The following is an 18,961-nucleotide window of genomic DNA, read 5'->3' as shown; positions in this document are numbered from 1 at the left end:
TGGAAGAGTGGTTGAGACAATGCAACAAGGCCTTACTCTCTTGCCCTTGAATGTGGGGAGGGTGAAGGGTAGACGAATGAATTGCAACGAGGGAGGGAGCGGGGGGTTGAAACTGGGGGTGCTGGGGTGCCACATATACCAACCTGCTCGTCAAGCCGGTCGCTCAATTTTTGCTGGAGGCTGTACATATATTTGTTTGCTGGTAATACATTCTCAGCTACAGATAACATTATTTATAATTATCTTTTTCTTTTTCTTTTCTGTTTCCAGGTATTGTTCATCAGTTGTTTTATTACTATTATTCTATGGCCATGCATTCCAGGAATTAGCTGAATTTTTAGTACTTTCATTCCAGGTGGCAATAAATTTTTTTGTTTATGACAACAGGCCAAGGAAAAAAAATCAGTATCAAACAAACCACACCTTATCTTCTTCTTCTTTTTTTTATGTACTAACAGTGTATATAAATTAGTACTGTTCTACTGTAATCTGCAGGTATTATTTATATTGTGTGTATTGTGATTATTTTCCATGTCTTTCTTCCTCAGCTGATAGCAAAATTTTTTTTCTTGATCATTCCAGACCTCAATTAACCTGCACTCTTTGCAGCAGCAGTAAGCAAAGTTAACAATATCTTGTTACAGGTAGCTACAGTACTTCCTGTACATTTCAATAATGGTACATTGATAATCTTACCTGTCTCAACTATTGAGAAAGAGCTTTTGGCCTTGATTTTGGGTTTACAGCATTTTTCATTTTATTTGTGTTCTGGTTTTGACCACGTAGTCATTTATACCGATCATAACCCACTGAAATTCCTTAGTAAGTTTAAAGATAAAAATCAGAGACTGACAAGATGGAGTCTACTTCTTCAGGAGTATTCATTAGACATACAACATGTCAAGGGGAAAGAAAATGTTATTGCAGATTGCTTATCTAGACTTTAGACAGATTGTTTTAGAGTAATAAGAAATTTCCTTTGTAAATTTTTTTTTTTTTTTTTTTTTTGTGGGGAGGTGTTACATAGCCTATGATTTCATCATCCTTTGTATAATTCTAACGTACAGTATGCTGCATGTTTGATCACGATTCGCCTCGTGGCTTCCATAGTGACCAAGCTTCTGTGTTCTACCTCACTCCCCCCTTCTCTCCCTTATAGTAGAGTAAGTCGTTCTTTCTGTTGTTCAGAGCAGGAGTGTCAACTCTTTGTCCCCTATGGCTTCATTTGCGCGTCCTTCTTACAAGTTGTATCAAGCTCTGCCGGCCCCTATATAATGAGCTCAGTCTCTGCATTAATTGCCACTTAGATCTACTCCTCATTTTGTTCACATCTCTGTCCTCCCCTGTACAGTTGTTATTATTTTTGTGAGTGCTCAGGAAGTCTCCAACCATCTAGCTGCTGTGTAATTTGAGTATAAGTGTTATTACATTTTTTCTTGTACTGTATAGCATAAGGTGTTAATTCGTAGGCCTGGTAAGGTTTTTGTGATTCATGTAGAGTTTTTGATGTCAGCCATTGTTAATAATATTTTGTATCTGTAATAATATATCTTGCATTAACTGAGCATTATCCAGTTTTCTCATTTTATCAGGGCTGACTTAGATAAATTTACTCTTGCTAATTTCGTGTTAATAGAGGCTATTGCAGTTAACCATATATTTAACCTGTTTTTTGCCATTACATTATCCTTATGAGTCCTGAATGTTTAGTTGTTAGTTTGAGCATTAAACTTTAACTTGTAATTTTACCTAACTCTTTTGTTTTGAACCTGGAACTTTGCGGGACAGTAGTGATTTTTAGTATTCTCACTTAACCCGCCCCGTCCCGACCACTTTTCGACCACTGGTACCCCCCAATCCCGACCATTTTTCGACCATTTTTTTTTTTGCTTAAACTTTCGCTTTTGGTCAGAAACAATGGTCAGTGGCAAAGAAATTGGTCCCCGGGGTCCCTAATTACCTTAACCAGGTATGCCTTGGTCCCACCTGGCCCCGTGTTCTCCGTAGGCGGTCTGAGCCTCTAACGTTTCCTATGGTATTATAAGTCTGGGAAACGAATGAAAGTAAGTAGAAATGTATTTATTACAAACATAAAAACATGTGATAAAAGAGTATATTGGATTTTATACAAAAATAGAGCAGAAATAAGCATTGTACCATCGTGCGAAACTAGCAAAATCGGCCAACTTGGTCACGATGAATCGCTAACATTCTAAAATCATGATACATATAATTTTGTTTTACTTACATAATACTTCTACAATAACATTATACCATTTTACATTTTATTGAACTGTTTTTACGTATTCACAGGCCTTTTGATAACATTTAGCGTAATGTTAGCGCTTATTTACGTAGTGAGTGAACTCGCTGTGACTGTTGTTTCAACTCATATTGTGTTTTTTCTACTTACATAATACTTTTCTAATATTATTATACACTTTTCAACTTTATAGAACTGTTTTGAGATTATTTCAGGCCTTACGTAAATATATAGCATAATAATAGCGCATAATAACACACACGGTGAAGTCGCTATGACAACTATTTCAACTTACAACCTATTTTTGTACTTATATAATAATTCTCCACTAACATTGCACATGTTTACACTTGATATAATTGATATCACATTATTTCTGAACTTACGATGGAACTGAGCGTCATATTTGCGCGTACTTACACGGAGTGTTATCGCGATATCATTTGTTTCATCTTACACTAGTATTCAACTTATAAAATACCTTACTACTAACATTACAACATCTTCCACTGTATATAATTCCTATCACATACTGACCAGAATGTGGGTGTACTCGTGACATCAATTATTACAACTTACACTATTGTTCAACTTATACGTTTTATTCATGCTAACATTACACCCGTTTCCACTTTATTTCCTTGCTATCACATATTTACTGACCAGATTTACACAGTGGGTGTAGTTTTGATAACAATTCTTTCCACTTACACTAATTCTCAACTTATACATTACTTTTCTGAAAAAATAACACCCGTTTCAACTTTATATTTAACTTAGCACCTACTGACTGGCCTTACCATTATCATGAGCGTCAGTTCGCCTTCCCACACAGTTTCAGTAGTGTAGGAAATTATGATACTCCTTGAAACAAGGCTGAAGGCACAACGCAACATTGCACTCGACACACTCGTATCTTGTGTCTTTTCTCTGAGTGGATGGTTTGACTGTCGAATGCCTACATACATGGCAGCGACGCTGGGGTTTACGACGGTTTGGTTCGAAAGGGATTGCGCTGGGATAGTGGCGTCCTGCAAGACGTAGGGGAGTCTGAGCAGCCATGGGGGTGCGGGTGCGGTGTGTGGGTCTGTCCTGGGCATGCTTGGCGATTATTTCACGTGCCAGCTCCCTCACAAACCCCTCAAAGGTCTCGGATACTCCGGTGGTCATTGCGTGCAGGTAGTGGGCGTTCAGGACCATGATGTCGAACAAGTGGAAAAAGAGTTTCTTGTACCACTTCATCGTGGTCCTTGCACAGTCAACACTTGAAATCATCGAGTCTGACTGATCAACTTGCCTCATGTTCAGATTATAGGCAAGTACAGACTCTGGTTTCCATACGTTGCGCCTCCTCTCGCTACGGTGATCCACGGAGTCTGTGCGGTGCATCAGGGGGCTGTGAACAATTGATAGGAGGCAAACTTCCCTGTTGTGGTTCCACAGGGTTGCAAGGATGTTATTGGCCTGGAAGAAAACCACCTCGTTCTTATCAAGTTTCCTCCCTATCTTGACCATATGGCGACGGTTTCTCTTGACTGTACCACAGACTCTGGTGTCGTGTTGGTGGAGGAACCTAGCAAGAAGAGGGCTAGTGTACCAGTTGTCCAGGTACAACACATGACCACGATGAAGGTACTCTTCTATCATTGTCTTCACCACAGCCCCAGAGAGTCCTATACTCTGATCTTCTATTATATCTGTCTGTGCGCCCGTGTACAAGACTACAGTATGTCTTGCACATAACCAGTCTTACAGTCACACATAACAAAGATCTTAAACCCGAAACGGTGTCTCTTGCTGGGTATGTACTGCCTAAAGGAAATATTGCCTCTCCACAACACAAGACTCTCGTCTATGACGAGGTCTCTGTAGGGATAAAATGAGGAGTGGAACATTTCCCATAAATGATCAAATACCAGCCTAATTCTCCTCATTTTATCGGTGTTATTTGCATTGGCTGGATCTTCTGCATCAAAAAAGTGGAGGCGGCCGAGAATATACTGAAATCGGTTACGACTCATCACCTTTCCAAAGAAAGGTGTGAGGATGATTGGGTCAGTTGTCCAGTAGGCAGGAATTGGTTTTTCCTTACCACACCCATCAAGATAACCAGGGCCAAAAATAGGAACATCTCTGAAATAGTCACGGGATAGTCACACTGTTGGGAATGCCTGCTCGTGGTTCCCAAACGTTCACTTTCACGGCGCTGTGATTGTGAAAAAATATTTGTTTGTTCAACTATGCGCCCCACAAACGCCTCACCAAAGAACAAGTTGAAAAAATCCACCCGTGACAAACCTGCATTTACACCTGGAGCCGTGCAACCTGACCGCCACTCCTCAGTGAAAGGGTGAATGATGGGAGTAAAATTACTCCCATCTTCCCAGTTCCACGTGACACCACCGTCTCCAGCCACGTCACCATCGTCCCCTTCGTCAGGGTGGGGAGGTGAGGGTGGTGGGGGAGGTTGGGGAGGTGGAGAGCGGCGCCTCTCATCACTTGCACTTCTCTTCCCTCTCCCTTTTCCTTTACCCTTTCCCTTCCCTTTCTTTCCTTTCCCCACATCCTGGGGCTGTGGGGAGGAAGTTTGGGAATATTCAGGGGCGAAAGAAGTGCTGGGGAGTGACTCAACCTCCTCTCCCCTAGGCCTACGAGCACCACGTGCTCGTGCTGCCTCCCTCACACCACTTGCCCCTTCACGCCACACTACCCCCACACCACTCTCACTTTCACCCCGCGCTACCACCACAACACTTTCCCTTTCTCCCAGCAATCCCACCACACCACTTGCCACTTCCCCAGACAAAGTACTTTCACCATACCTTATGTGTCATATCGCCCCACCTTCTGATCCTCGTGGTGATATTTTCTCTTTTCCCAACCACGCGGCGATATCACGTCCTAGGCCTCCGTCATCCTCATCGTCCTCATCCTCGTCCTCATCAGATTCGGGATGGAGAGATAGCTGTGCACGTGGTTGGGGAGCAGGCTGACCTTCCCTTGCCTTATGGTATGTCACATACCGCGTTTTTCGGGGCGAAGGGACCTCCTCATCACTGCTACTTATTTCTTCCTCTGGCTGCACGTAATCGCGATCCACCACATCATCATCGAGTGGAGAATCACTGTCTCCAGTGAAGGCTTCCAGTATGGATGCGATTTCCTCGTCTGAGAGACCTTTCCACGCCATGTCTGATCTGGGTCACTGCTAGCAGGTGAGTGACCGAGACAAGGGCGAGCGCGGGTCACGCGGGGTCTAGGATGCTGCCCACCTGGCAGCAGGTAGGGGAGGCTTGGGTACCTGGGCTAAACGAAAATCTCGCGCGAATTTTGAAAATTGTGGAAATTATGAACCTTGCAATTGCAGGACGTTGAAGTACGTCGACGGGATTAGCTGTGACATAACGTGAGGACGTGGAAGTACGTCGACGGGACGCTGCGGGTTAAAGTGTTCATTATCTCTCTCTGTTCTGCAACAATATATATATATATATATATATATATATATATATATATATATATATATATATATATATGCAAGGAAGAAGGAACCAAAGCCCAGGGGCCTGCAAAGTGCTCGCTCCAAGAAAAAACAAAACATGATAACAGAGAGCCAAATTCAAGATCCATTCATTTCGAGATACCTGGACACTCTGCGTTTGAAGGACTTGAGATCGTAGGTAGTAGGAAAAATAGAAAGAGGAAGACAGTTCCAGAGCTGACATGTTGCATACACGAAGGACTGGGAGTAACGGTTAACTCTTGCACTAGAGAGCTGGACAGAAAAGGGATGAGAGTTTGTTGCTAGACGGGTGGTACGTTCTGCCATAGTGGTAGAGCGATGGAAGCAGACAGTTCTGAGGAGCAATGACCACTGAAATAGCGATAGTAAAGAGATAAAGATGCAACAGTGCAGCAAAGAGACAGGTAGAAGAGAGCAAATAAAAGGAGGAGAGTTAATGAGATGAAAAGCATTTGACTCCACCCTATTGAGAGGAGCTGCGTGTGGGGAGCCTCGCCGCACACGACAGTTGTACTCTACACAGGGGTGAATAAAACCAGCGTATAAAGTCAACAACTGAGCAAGGGTAAAGAAGGTAAGGCGTCTGCTTGACACAGCCAACTCTTAGAAGCAGATTATACAAGGGAGGTAATAGGTTGTTTCCAAGAAAAATTCAGAGAGAATGAAACCCAAAGTATGTTTATAGATGATGTAGGATTGAGCTGCATATTGTTGGAAATTAGAGGGTACTCCTGTGGAAGATTTTGTCGAGTTGATAGATAAACAATCTGAGTTTTCGATGCATTAAAAACGAGGTTATCTTTACGCCAATCACAGATAATATCCAAGTCAGACACTGGGTGTGCCATAGCCTCATCCCTTGTTTGTTGAAGCAACTGTTGAGATGGATCCTGCTGCAAGTGAATGGAAAGGAGAAGGTAGAAGTCATGAGCATAAGAGTGGATAGAGTTGGGAGTACAAATTAGGTCATTGATGAATAAAAGGAAGAGAGTTGGTGATAAGACAGAGCCCTGAGGAACACCACTATTCATAGCTCTAGGAGAAGAATAGTGGCCGTCTACAACAGCAGCTATAGAATGACAAGAAAGGAAGCTAGAGATGAAGGCAAAGGTAGGATTGAAAACGTAAGAGGGTAGTTTGGAAATTAAAGATTTATGCCAAACTCGATCGAAAGCCTTTGAAATGTCAAGTGCAATGTCAAAACATTCGCCAAAGTCCAGAAAGGAGGATGACCAGGAGTCTGAAATGTATGTAAGAAAATCACCAATGGAGAGTGTCTAGCGGTACCCATACTGACGATCAAAAAGAAGGTTGTGACAGGAAAGACGCTTTCCATTATTTTTTTGGGTTAAGAATAGACTCGAAAACTTTTGAAATACAGGGGGTTAAAGCTATTGGGAGATAGAGGGTTGAGAATAGTCACTCTTCTTTGGGACAGGCTGGATGAGGGCAATCTTCCAGCGAGAAGGAGAAGGTGTAAGTTGATAGACAATGACGAAAGAGTTTACCTAGGTAGAGTGTAAGCACAGAAGCACAGTTCTTTATGACAACAGGAGCGATCCCATCAGATCCATATGCCTTGTCAGTATTGAGGCCAATGATGGCAAAAAAAATTTCATTCGAAGAAATTTTATTATCAGGCATGAGGAAGTCAGAGGGGCAAGGAGAGGGACAGCACTGGAATCGTCTAAGGTGGAATAAAAGGAGAAAGTCCGAGGGAAGAGTTCTGCTTCATCAGTAGAAGTAAAAGCTACAGAGCCATCATAGTGGAAAAGAGGAGGGAAGGATAATGAGGTAAAATTGTCAGAAATGTTTTGGCATGGTGCCGGAAGGAGAGGGCCAAATTCGAGTTGGAGAGTTTGAAGCATTTTTTTTTTGTCTAATGCAAGAAAGAAGGAACCAAAGGCCAGGAGCCCACAAACCGTTCCTTTCAAGAAAAAACAAAAAAATACAAAAGTCAGCCAAATTCAAGATCCGTTCATTTCGAAACGCCTGGACACTGCGTTTAAATGCCTGGAGATTAGGAAGTAGGAAATATAGACAGAGGGAGACAGTTCTAGAGTTGACCTGTTGCATAAATGAAGGAATGGGAGTAATGGTTAACTCTTGCATTAGATAGTTGGACAGAAAAGGGGTGAGAATTTGTTGCTAGGTGGGTGCTATGCACCCGTCATAGAGGTGGAGGGATGCAAGCAAACAGTTCAGAGGAGCAGTGACCATTGAAGTGGCGATAGAAAAGAGATAAAGATGCAACACTGCAGCAAAGAGGCAGAGGTTGAAGGAAGCCAGTAACAGGAGGAGAGCTGATGAGACGAAAAGCCTTTGACTCCACCCTGTTGAGAAGAGCTGTATGTGGGGAGTTTCCCCACACCTGAGAGTTGTACTCTAAACAGGGGCGAATAAAACCCGTGTACAAAGTCAACAACTGTGCAGGGGTAAAGAAGGTACGGAGATGGCTTAGCACACCTAATCTTTTGGCAGCAGATTTTACAAGAGATGTAATATGATTTTTCCAAGATAAGTTCCGAGTGAATGAAACCCCAAGCATGTTCAGGGATGATGCAGGATTGAGTTGGATATTATTAAACCTTAGACGGTACTCCTGTGGAAGACTGTGTCGGGTTGATAGGTGTAAAAACTGAGTTTCTGGTGCATTAAAAACAAGATTATTTTTACCCCGGTCAGAGATACGAGCCAAGTCAGACAGGCGTGCCATAGCCTCATCCCTTGTTTGTTGAAGTAACTGGTGAGATGGACGTTGCAGGAACCGAATAGAAAGGTGAAGAGTGGAATCATCAGCATACAAGTGGATAGGGTTAGATGTACAACTTAGAAGGTCATTGATGAATTAAAGGAAGAGAGTTGGTGATAGGATAGAGCCCTGAGGAACACCACTGCTGATATATCTAGGAGAAGAACGATGGCCGTCTACAAAAGTAGCTATAGAACAACCAGAAAGGAAGCTAGAGATGAAAGCATAAATAGAAAGATAGAAACTGTAAGAGGACAGTTTGGAAATTAAAGATTTATGCCAGTCTCGATCGAGAGCCTTTGAGATATCAAGTGCAATGGCAAAGCTTTCGCCAAACTCCCGAAAGCAGGATGACCAGGAGTCTAAAGGTAGGTGAGAAGATCGCCAGAGGAACGTCCCTGACTGAACCCATACTGACGATCAGAAAGAAGGTTGTGATAGGAAAGATGCTTTAAAATTTTCTATTTAGAATTGACTCGAAAACTTTTGAAACACAGGGTGTTAAGGCAATTGGACGATAGTTAGAGAGTTGGGAACGGTCACCCTTCTTTGGGACTGGCTGAATGAGAGCAAACTTCCAGCAAGAAGGAAAGGTACAAGCTGACAGACAAAGATGAAAGAGTATACCTAGGCAGGGTGTAAGCACTGAAGCATAGTTTTTGAGGACAATAGGAGGGACTCCATCAGGCCCATACGCCTTGTTAGTACTGAGGCCAGTGATGGCAGAAAATACATCAGCTGAAGAAATTTTAATGTCAGCCATGAGGAAGTCTGAGGGGGGAAGTGATGGATGAACAGCACCGGAATCGTCTAAGGTGGAATTGGAGGAGAAAGTCTGAGCGAAGAGATCTGCTTTATCAGTAGAAGAAATAGCTACAGAGCCATCAGAATAGAAAAGAGGAGAGAAGGACGATGAGGTAAAGTTGTTAGACAGGTTTTTGGCAAGGTGCCAGAAGGAGCGGAAAGAATTCGAGATGGAGAGTTGAGAGTACTTAGTACGGATGAAATTATTTTGTAGCTGAGGGAACAACAGATTGAGCACGATTCCGGGCAGAAACAAACAAAAAATGAGATTCAGGGGTGGGTTGGCTGTGGTACCTTTTGTAGGCCTTCTTCTTGTTGTGGACAGCATTAGAACAAGCTTGATTAAATCAAGTTTTTTTTTTTTCCCATTAGTCAAAGGATATGAGAGAGGAATGTATGCTTCCATGCCCGAGAGAATAACCTCCATAATGCGCGCGGCGAACTCAGATGGCTCCCGGCCATGGAAGCAATAATCATTCCAATGAAAATCAAAGAAGTACTGTCTGAGGACTCCAAATCAGCAGCTCCAAAGTGCCACAGACGACGTTTCTTTCGAGGGTCCACAGGCCATACTGGAGCATTAGTGCAGGGTAAGGTGATAAGGATGTGATCGGAGGAGCCCAACGGTGAGGAAAGATTAACAGCATAAGCAGAAGGATTAGTTGTAAGGAAGAGGTCAAGTATGTTGGAGCTCTCTCCAAGGCGGTCAGGGATACGGGTAGGGTGCTGTACTAGCTGCTGTAGGTCATAAAGAATAGAAAAGATGTATGCTTGTTCACCAGTATATAGATAGATAGATAGATAGACGTAAATCTATCTATCTACATATACATGTATGTATATCTATCTATCTATCTATCTGTATAATTTATATGAATGTATGTATACCTATAGATACAGAGATCCATATAGATTATATATATATTTATTCATCTCTCTCTCTCTCTCTCTCTCTCTCTCTCTCTCTCTACATGAATTGATATCTATCTATCTATATAGATAGATAGACAGACAGGTAGATGGACAGGTATATATATATATATATATATATATATATATATATATATATATATATATATATATATATATATATTGTTACAGAACAGAGAGAGATAATGAACACTTCAAGTGAGAATACTAAAATCACTACTGTCCAGCAACGTTCCAGGTTCAAAACAAAGGAGTTAGGTAAAATTACAAGTTAAAGTTTAATGCTCAAACTAACAACAAAACATTCAGGACTCATAAGGATAATGTAATGGCAAAAACAGGTTAAATATATGGTTAACTGCAATAGCCTCTATTAACACGAAATTAGCAAGAGTAAATTTATATATGTCAGCCCTGATAAAATGAGAAAACCGGATAATGCTCAGTTAATGCAAGATATATTATTACAGATACAAAATATTATCAAAAATGGCTGACATCAAAAACTCCACATGAATCACAAAAACCCCACCAGGCCCACGAATTAACACCTTATGCCACACAGTACAAGAAAAAAATGTAATAACACTTATACTCAAATTACACAGCAGCTAGATGGTTGGAGACTTCCTGAGCACTCACAAAAATAATAACAACTGTACAGGGGAGGACAGAGATGTGAACAAAATGAGGAGTAGATCTAAGTGGCAATTAATGCAGAGACTGAGCTCATTATATAGGGGCCGGCAGAGCTTGATACAACTTGTAAGAAGGACGCGCAAATGAAGCCATAGGGGACAAAGAGTTGACACTCCTACTCTGAACAACAGAAAGAAGAATTACTCTACTATAAGGGAGGAGAAGGGGGGAGTGAGGTAGAACACGGAAGCTTGGTCACTATGGAAGCCACGAGGCGAATCGTGATCAAACATGCAGCATACTGTACGTTAGAATTATACAAAGGATGATGAAATCATAGGCTATGTAACACCTCCCCACAAAAAAAAAGAAATTTGCAAAGGAAATTTCTTATTACTCTAAAACAATCTGTCTAAAGTCTAGATAAGCAATCTGCAATAACATTTTCTTTCCCCTTGACAAGTTGGATGTCTAATGAATACTCCTGAAGAAGTAGACTCCAACTTGTCAATCTCTGATTTTTATCTTTAAACTTACTAAGGAATTTCAGTGGGTTATGATCGGTATAAATGACTATGGGGTCAAAACCAGAACACAAATAAAATGAAAAATGATGTAAACCCAAAATCAAGGCCAAAAGCTCTTTCTCAATAGTTGAGTAGTTCTTTTGAGGTGGAGTGAATTTCTTATTGTAATAAGATACAAGGTGTTAATACCCTGATCATCCTCTTGCAGCAAAACAGCCCCAGCTCCTGTATCACTTGCGTCAACAGCTATCTTAAAAGGCTTAGCAAAATTTGGAATAGCGAGCACTGGCTGACTTAATAGGATAGCTTTAAGTTTGCTGAAAGAGGATTCACAGTTATCGGTCCAGACAATTTTAACTCCCTTTTTCAGTAGGTCTGTAAGTGGTGATACAAGAATTGAAAAGTTAAGAACAAATCCCCTGTAATAACCTACCATTCCCAAAAACCTTTGTAGCTCTTTCCTACTTTTAGGTCTGGGAAGATCACTTATAACCTGAACTTTAGCTGCTGCTGGTGCAATGTGTCCATCACCAATTACGTACCCAAGGTACTGAAATTTAGCTTGACCAAACTCACACTTTGATAAATTTGCTGCAAGACCAGCCTGAACCAAACGCTCAAGAAATCTACTGACATGGCATAGGTGGATCTTTCCAGTTGTCACTGAAGATTAATACATCATCAATATAAACAACACACCCTGCCAAACCCTCTGTTACAACATTCATGAGCTTCTGAAATGTGGCTGGTGCATTCTTCATACCATATGGCATTACAGAACATGCAAAAGTCTTTCCTAGTGTTACAAAACATGAGACCTCCCTTGCACGTTCAGTCATAGGTACTTGCCAGTACCCCTTTAACAAATCAAACTTACTTATGTACCTAGCCTTTCCGATCTTGTCTATGCAATCTTCCACGCGAGGGAGAGAGTATGTGTCTGTTTTGGTTATCTGATTAACACGTCTGTAGTCAATGCAAACCCGCTGTGACCCACCTGGCTTAGGGACTAGAGTGACAGGAGAACTCCACTCGCTCTGACAGGGCTCAATCATCTTGTGGTTCAACAGGTAGCCAAGCTCCTTCTGGATGAGAGGAACTTTCACTGGGTTCACACGGTAAGGAGGCAGTTTAATTGGCTTTGCGTCTCCAACATCGACATCATGCATCAACATAGTGGCTCTTCCTGGAGTGGCACGGAACACTTGCGGGTACTCCTGCAGTAATGCCGAAAACTCCTGCCTTTCCTCGGGAGCTAGATGAGAAAGCTTAGTCTGGAGATCATTCATGATATCAGGATTCTTCCCCAAACTATCACTCAGGCTCATGCTGCATGGGAGAACTTCACTTGCAGACTCGGGTGGAACAGCTACAGTGCAGACTGGGTTATTTTCGTCCTGCCTGTGATATAACTTTAGCATGTTGATGTGACAAAGTTGCTTGTTCTTTCTACGATCTGGTGTGGCGATGACATAGTTGACATCACTGAGTTTCTTCTCCATGAAATAAGGACCACTAAACTTGGCTTGAAGAGGTTGCCCATGCACCGGTAGGAGAATCAAAACCTGATCTCCTGGCTGAAAGTGGCGTAACCTGGACTTCCTATCATACCAAGTCTTCATCTTCTCCTGAGCAGCTCCTAAATTCTCTCTCGCCAGCTGTAAAGCAGTGGACAGCCGTTCTTTGAACTTCATCACATACTCCAGCAGGTTGACGTCATCTTCCTCCGACAGCCAGCATTCCTTGAGTAGCCTAAGAGGTCCTCTTACTTCATGGCCAAACAGTAGTTCAAAGGGTGAGAAGCCCAGTGATTCATTTGGAGATTCTCTTGCGGCAAATACAACGAATGGAAGACCTTTATCCCAGTCTTTCTGATGTTCCAAACAGTATTTCCTGAGCATTGATTTGAGTGTTTGATGATATCTCTCCAACGCTCCTTGGGTCTGGGGATGGTAAGCTGAAGACGTGATCTGGGTGATGCCCAACTCTTTCAGAGACTGCTTGAAAACATTTGACATGAAATTACTTCCCCGGTCTGACTGTACCTGCTTGGGCAGATCAAACTTTGTGAAGAACCCTAGCATTTCCTTAACCACGTTCTTTGCTGAGATATTTCTAAGTGGAATGGCTTCAGGATAACGAGTAGCCATATCAATCAGGGTCAACACATAAGAAAATCCTGAAGAAGTTTTAGGAAGAGGGCCCACAATATCCACCAACACACGGGCGAATGGCGCCTCAAAAGGAGGAATGGGAACTAGAGGTGCAACCTTTTCGGTCTGATTACACTTCCCCACAACTTGACAGGTGTGACAAGACTTACAATATCAGGAAACATCTCTGAAGATACCTGGCCAGTAGAAGTGTTTCAAAATGCGTGCCACAGTCTTCCTCACTCCAAGGTGTCCTGCCAAACTGGAATCATGAGCCACTCTAATGATATCCTGCCTACAAACACGAGGGATGACAACTTGATGACTGTACAACCTCCCATTCACAGTCAGCTGATGCTGTTGGGGGTCTCCACTTCCTCATAAGTACTCCTGACTTTATATAATAACAAGTAGAAGCACTAGCTGACTCTTCCTCACTGCAAGCAGAGTTAGCTAGACCTTTTAACTCAGGGTCAGCAACCTGCAACTCAACCAACTCTTGACGAGACAAATTATCAAGACTACGGGGTACTGCCTCATCTGGTGAGTGGTCCAAATTAGCAAGAAAAGTGTCAGCTAGGATAACATCATCATCATCATTATCCTCTAAGTTACCAGTAACTTTAGACTTAGCCCTAGTGACAGCACATGCAGAGAACACGTCAGGGATATCACAATCTTGGGTCGCAGTCACTGGTTCACTAGACAACTGAGGAGCTGGACACACTTGACTTCCACCAATATCATTTCCAAGTAAGAAACTTACACCTGACATTGGGAGTGTCTCAACCAACCCAACCATAACGGAACCATTAACAAAACCAGACTCTAAATTCACTCTGCACAGAGGGACAGAGAAGTAATTATTCCCTACACCTTGTAAGATAACAGTTTCATCAGAGGAATTAACATTAGAGCCTAGAACACTGGTCAGCATAAGGGATTGGCAAGCACCTGTATCACGATATATTTTAACTGATTTCCTGTTATTACTCTCCAGAGGACTGACAAAACCATCAGATAGGAAATTAGCACATGAACTCTTGAGACTGTCACCTACGTTACTGCTCAAAAGAGGAGCTTCATCATGAGAATTTAATTTACCCCTCAAAGCAGGTTCAGTTAACTCAGTTAAAGAAGTCTGGGAACTCTCAAGGGTGGACACTAGACCAATTGACTGAATATTTAAAGACTCCTTTTTGTTCACATCACGCTGTCTCCTGAAACATTTCTCCATAGTATGACCAAGCTTATTACAATAAGTACATTTACTTTTCTGAAATCTAGAGGTGAAGCTGGTATTTACTTCCTGAGAAACATCATCTTTATTCTCTTTCCGGTTACCTGTACTCTGAGTAGAGGCAACGTACTTACTCTCAGCTTTCCTTTTTTCTTTAGAATATCTCTTGTGAGTGAGAACATATTCATCAGCTAAAACTGCAGCATCAGACAAATTATCTATTCTTTTCTCATCAAGATATAGGCTTACATCATTATTAATACACCTTTTGAAGTCCTCCAACAAAATCATCTGCTTAAATTTATCAAAATCAGAATTTACATTCTTAGAATTTAACCACTGCTCTAACAGATCTTCTTTGATTTTTGCATACTCAACATGGGATTGCTTATCTTGCTTATAAGTTGTCCTAAATTTTACTCTATAGGCTTCAGGAACAAGGTCATAGGCCTTAAGAATCAAGCTCTTAACTACATCATAATTATCAGATTGATCCTGAGGCAAAGATGCATAAGTTACTTGAGCTTTACCGGTGAGAACAGTTTGAAGGAGTACTGGCCAATACTTTTTTGGCCAATTAAAACCTGTAGCTACCCTCTCAAACAACTGAAAATACTTTGTTAAATCAGATTCATTAAAAGGAGGGACAAGTTTAACATTTTTAGCCACATCAAAATCATAAGAGCTAGATGATCCAGTTCCACCTTGTTTCATGCGATACTCATGGTCTGCCTGAATCCTAGCAAGGTCAATTTGTGCCTCCTGAATACGAGCCTGAGACTCAGCCGCCTTAGCACGTGCCTGAAACTCAGCCTCCTTAGCCCGAGCCTCCTGCAGGGCTAGCTGTAACTTAGCTATTTTAATCTGCATTTGCTCATCTGGAGGAGTTACATCAAACAAGCTTTTATTAATCATGCCAACAATTTGATCTTTAGAATGATGAGAGTGAACAGCAATTCCCAATTGTTGAGCAACAAGCTAAAGTTCATTCTTTGTTCTGTTTTCTACATCACACACTGTTTGCACATTTGACAAAAAATCTTTGGCTTCATCAAGCGTAGTAATAGTAGACATCATGAATAAATCACAGTCACAAAATATCAGGCAATATCCTTATGATAATATCCTGAATATCCTGATAAGAGGTCGCCAAATTTATGTTACGGAACAGAGAGAGATAATGAACACTTCAAGTGAGAATACTAAAATCACTACTGTCCAGCAACGTTCCAGGTTCAAAACAAAAGAGTTAGGTAAAATTACAAGTTAAAGTTTAATGCTCAAACTAACAACAAAACATTCAGGACTCATAAGGATAATGTAATGGCAAAAACAGGTTAAATATATGGTTAACTGCAATAGCCTCTATTAACACGAAATTAGCAAGAGTAAATTTATCTAAGTCAGCCCTGATAAAATGAGAAAACCGGATAATGCTCAGTTAATGCAAGATATATTATTACAGATACAAAATATTATCAATAATGGCTGACATCAAAAACTCCACATGAATCACAAAAACCCCACCAGGCCCACGAATTAACACCTTATGCCACACAGTACAAGAAAAAAATGTAATAACACTTATACTCAAATTACACAGCAGCTAGATGGTTGGAGACTTCCTGAGCACTCACAAAAATAATAACAACTGTACAGGGGAGGACAGAGATGTGAACAAAATGAGGAGTAGATCTAAGTGGCAATTAATGCAGAGGCTGAGCTCATTATATAGGGGCCGGCAGAGCTTGTAAGAAGGACTCGCAAATGAAGCCATAGGGGACAAAGAGTTGACACTCCTGCTCTGAGCAACAGAATGAACGACTTACTCTACTATAAGGGAGGAGAAGGGGGGAGTGAGGTAGAACACGGAAGCTTGGTCACTATGGAAGCCACGAGGCGAATCGTGATCAAACATGCAGCATACTGTACGTTAGAATTATACAAAGGATGATGAAATCATAGGCTATGTAACAATATATATATATATATATATATATATATATATATATATATATATATATATATATATATATGCATTTATCTCTCTCTCTCTCTGTATATATATATATATATATATATATATATATATATATATATATATTCTTTCATGTTTTCAGAGCCTGGATGATAACACCTGCAGAATGACATTGATAAATATTGTTTAATTAATGTTGCTTTCCTTTCGAGGTAGATAGTATAGAATAGGATTTCCTTTCCCTCTCTCTTATGAAATTTCCATGACAGCTTTCCTATGCTTCATGATGGTCCTTCTAACTATTTCCTGCCGGCTTCAGCTGGAGGATATGGTGGGACAGGGGGGACCTTTCCTAGCTTCACGCCTTGTCTTTACCTGATAGAATAGTTTTGCTACTTATAACCGTCCCAGTGCCAGGCAGCCGCGAATGAACCAACAGGTTTGTTGCTGTTTATTTCCTTTGTACTCCTTTGTATCACTGGTGGCTCGAAACATGAGTGGACTGACTCAAGGTCTGCAGTCACGGAGAGATGGGACTGACAACGCTGGTGGAAGTACTGGCACAACAACACACACACACACACACACACACACACACACACACACACACACACACACACATTCATTCGTTTATACTCTCTCTCTCTCTCTCTCTCTCTCTCTGAGTCAGTTGACTTTGGCCTCCCTGAGTAGTGTTTGGGAAATACCTGAGGGGCAAACAAAGAACCTCGCCACACACACGACAGTTACATCTGTTGTCTCGCCAACTCTCTCTCTCTCTCTCTCTCTCTCTCTCTCTCTCTCTCTCCACACTAACTTTTCGTGTGTGTGTGTGTGTGTGTGTGTGTGTGTGTGTGTGTGTGTGTGTGTTTTGTGTGTGTGTGTGTGTGTGTGTGTGTGTGTGTGTGTGTGTGTGTGTGTGTGATACTATCTGATTATCAACTTATCTATCTCTCTGTCTGTCTATCTAACGATCTCTGTCAGTCTGTTCACGCGCCTACAAATCTGTTTCATCTACGTATTTACTTGTTCCTACCTGTCTGCCCACCTATCTCTCCAGCTGTTATTCCTCTTGGAGTAGAAGATAATCAAGGGTAAACTGTGTACCGGAAAGAAACTCCCAACTTTAGCAATAACGTGTTGCTCTCTCTCTCTCTCTCTCTCTCTCTCTCTCTCTTGTAATAGTCACTGCGATACCGTTATTTCAGCTTTTATTGTAGTAACCTTCAAACTTCATAAAAAATCTCTGACTTTGTTTAAACACACACACACACACACACACACACACACACACACACACACACACACACAAACGGAAGAAGACCAGCGTATGCGTGGGAACTATAATCATTGTGTACTCCAAAGAAAACTGAAGAAAATGGGCCAAATTCCAGATCAGCTCATTTCCAGAAGCCCGATTACGTCACGTTTAACCACTTCAATCCTATGACGTTCTCTGTTTTTCCTTCCTCCCCAGATGACTTTATCAGGTTTAAGATAGAGACACAAATAATGAAATCATTAAAGAAAAATATGTCTAAGCTTTTCAGTCTAAAAGCCTCTCCCAAGGTGAATATGATCTGACAGGTGTGGCAAAGACAAACCTGAATAGACGCCATCGGATAAAGGAAGTTTAAAGCAGCGAGAAACCTACTTTGCATTGTATTGTGGCTACCGTACGACGATTTTACATTGCTCAAAAGCAACCTAGGGCAATGTAAAAGAGACAAAAGAAAATTATATATTTACACTTCATGGTTCCCCCACCCAAAAAAAAAAAAAATTATTTTGGTTACGACTTCGCAAAAAATAATAATATTATTAATAATAATAATAAAAATAATATCAACAAAGAGGTAAGCACTTCAGACGAAGGAGATCATATCTTTATTCTCTCTGCTGACAATTCCTTTAAAGTTTCATTAAAGCAAACCAATACTCACAAGCGATTCTCACAATAGTACTATATTTCGCAGAGTGTGAAGCGTTCTTTACAGGATTCCAGTAATGCAGGACTTCTTTTCTGTGTGCATTTTTCTCTCAGTGTTCCAACGAGCTTTCTCGAAGGTGAACAAAGCCGAAGGAAAATACACACACAATTCTGCTGATACAGAATTCATTAAGTCTCTCTCTCTCTCTCTCTCTCTCTCTC

This window comes from Coenobita brevimanus, chromosome 29 (assembly GCF_032717465.1).
Source record: "Coenobita brevimanus isolate Jiangsu-jjx chromosome 29, ASM3271746v2, whole genome shotgun sequence".
Taxonomy (NCBI): Eukaryota; Metazoa; Arthropoda; class Malacostraca; order Decapoda; family Coenobitidae; genus Coenobita; species Coenobita brevimanus.
The sequence above is the reverse complement of the archived record's forward strand: the minus strand, read 5'-3'. Positions refer to the sequence as shown.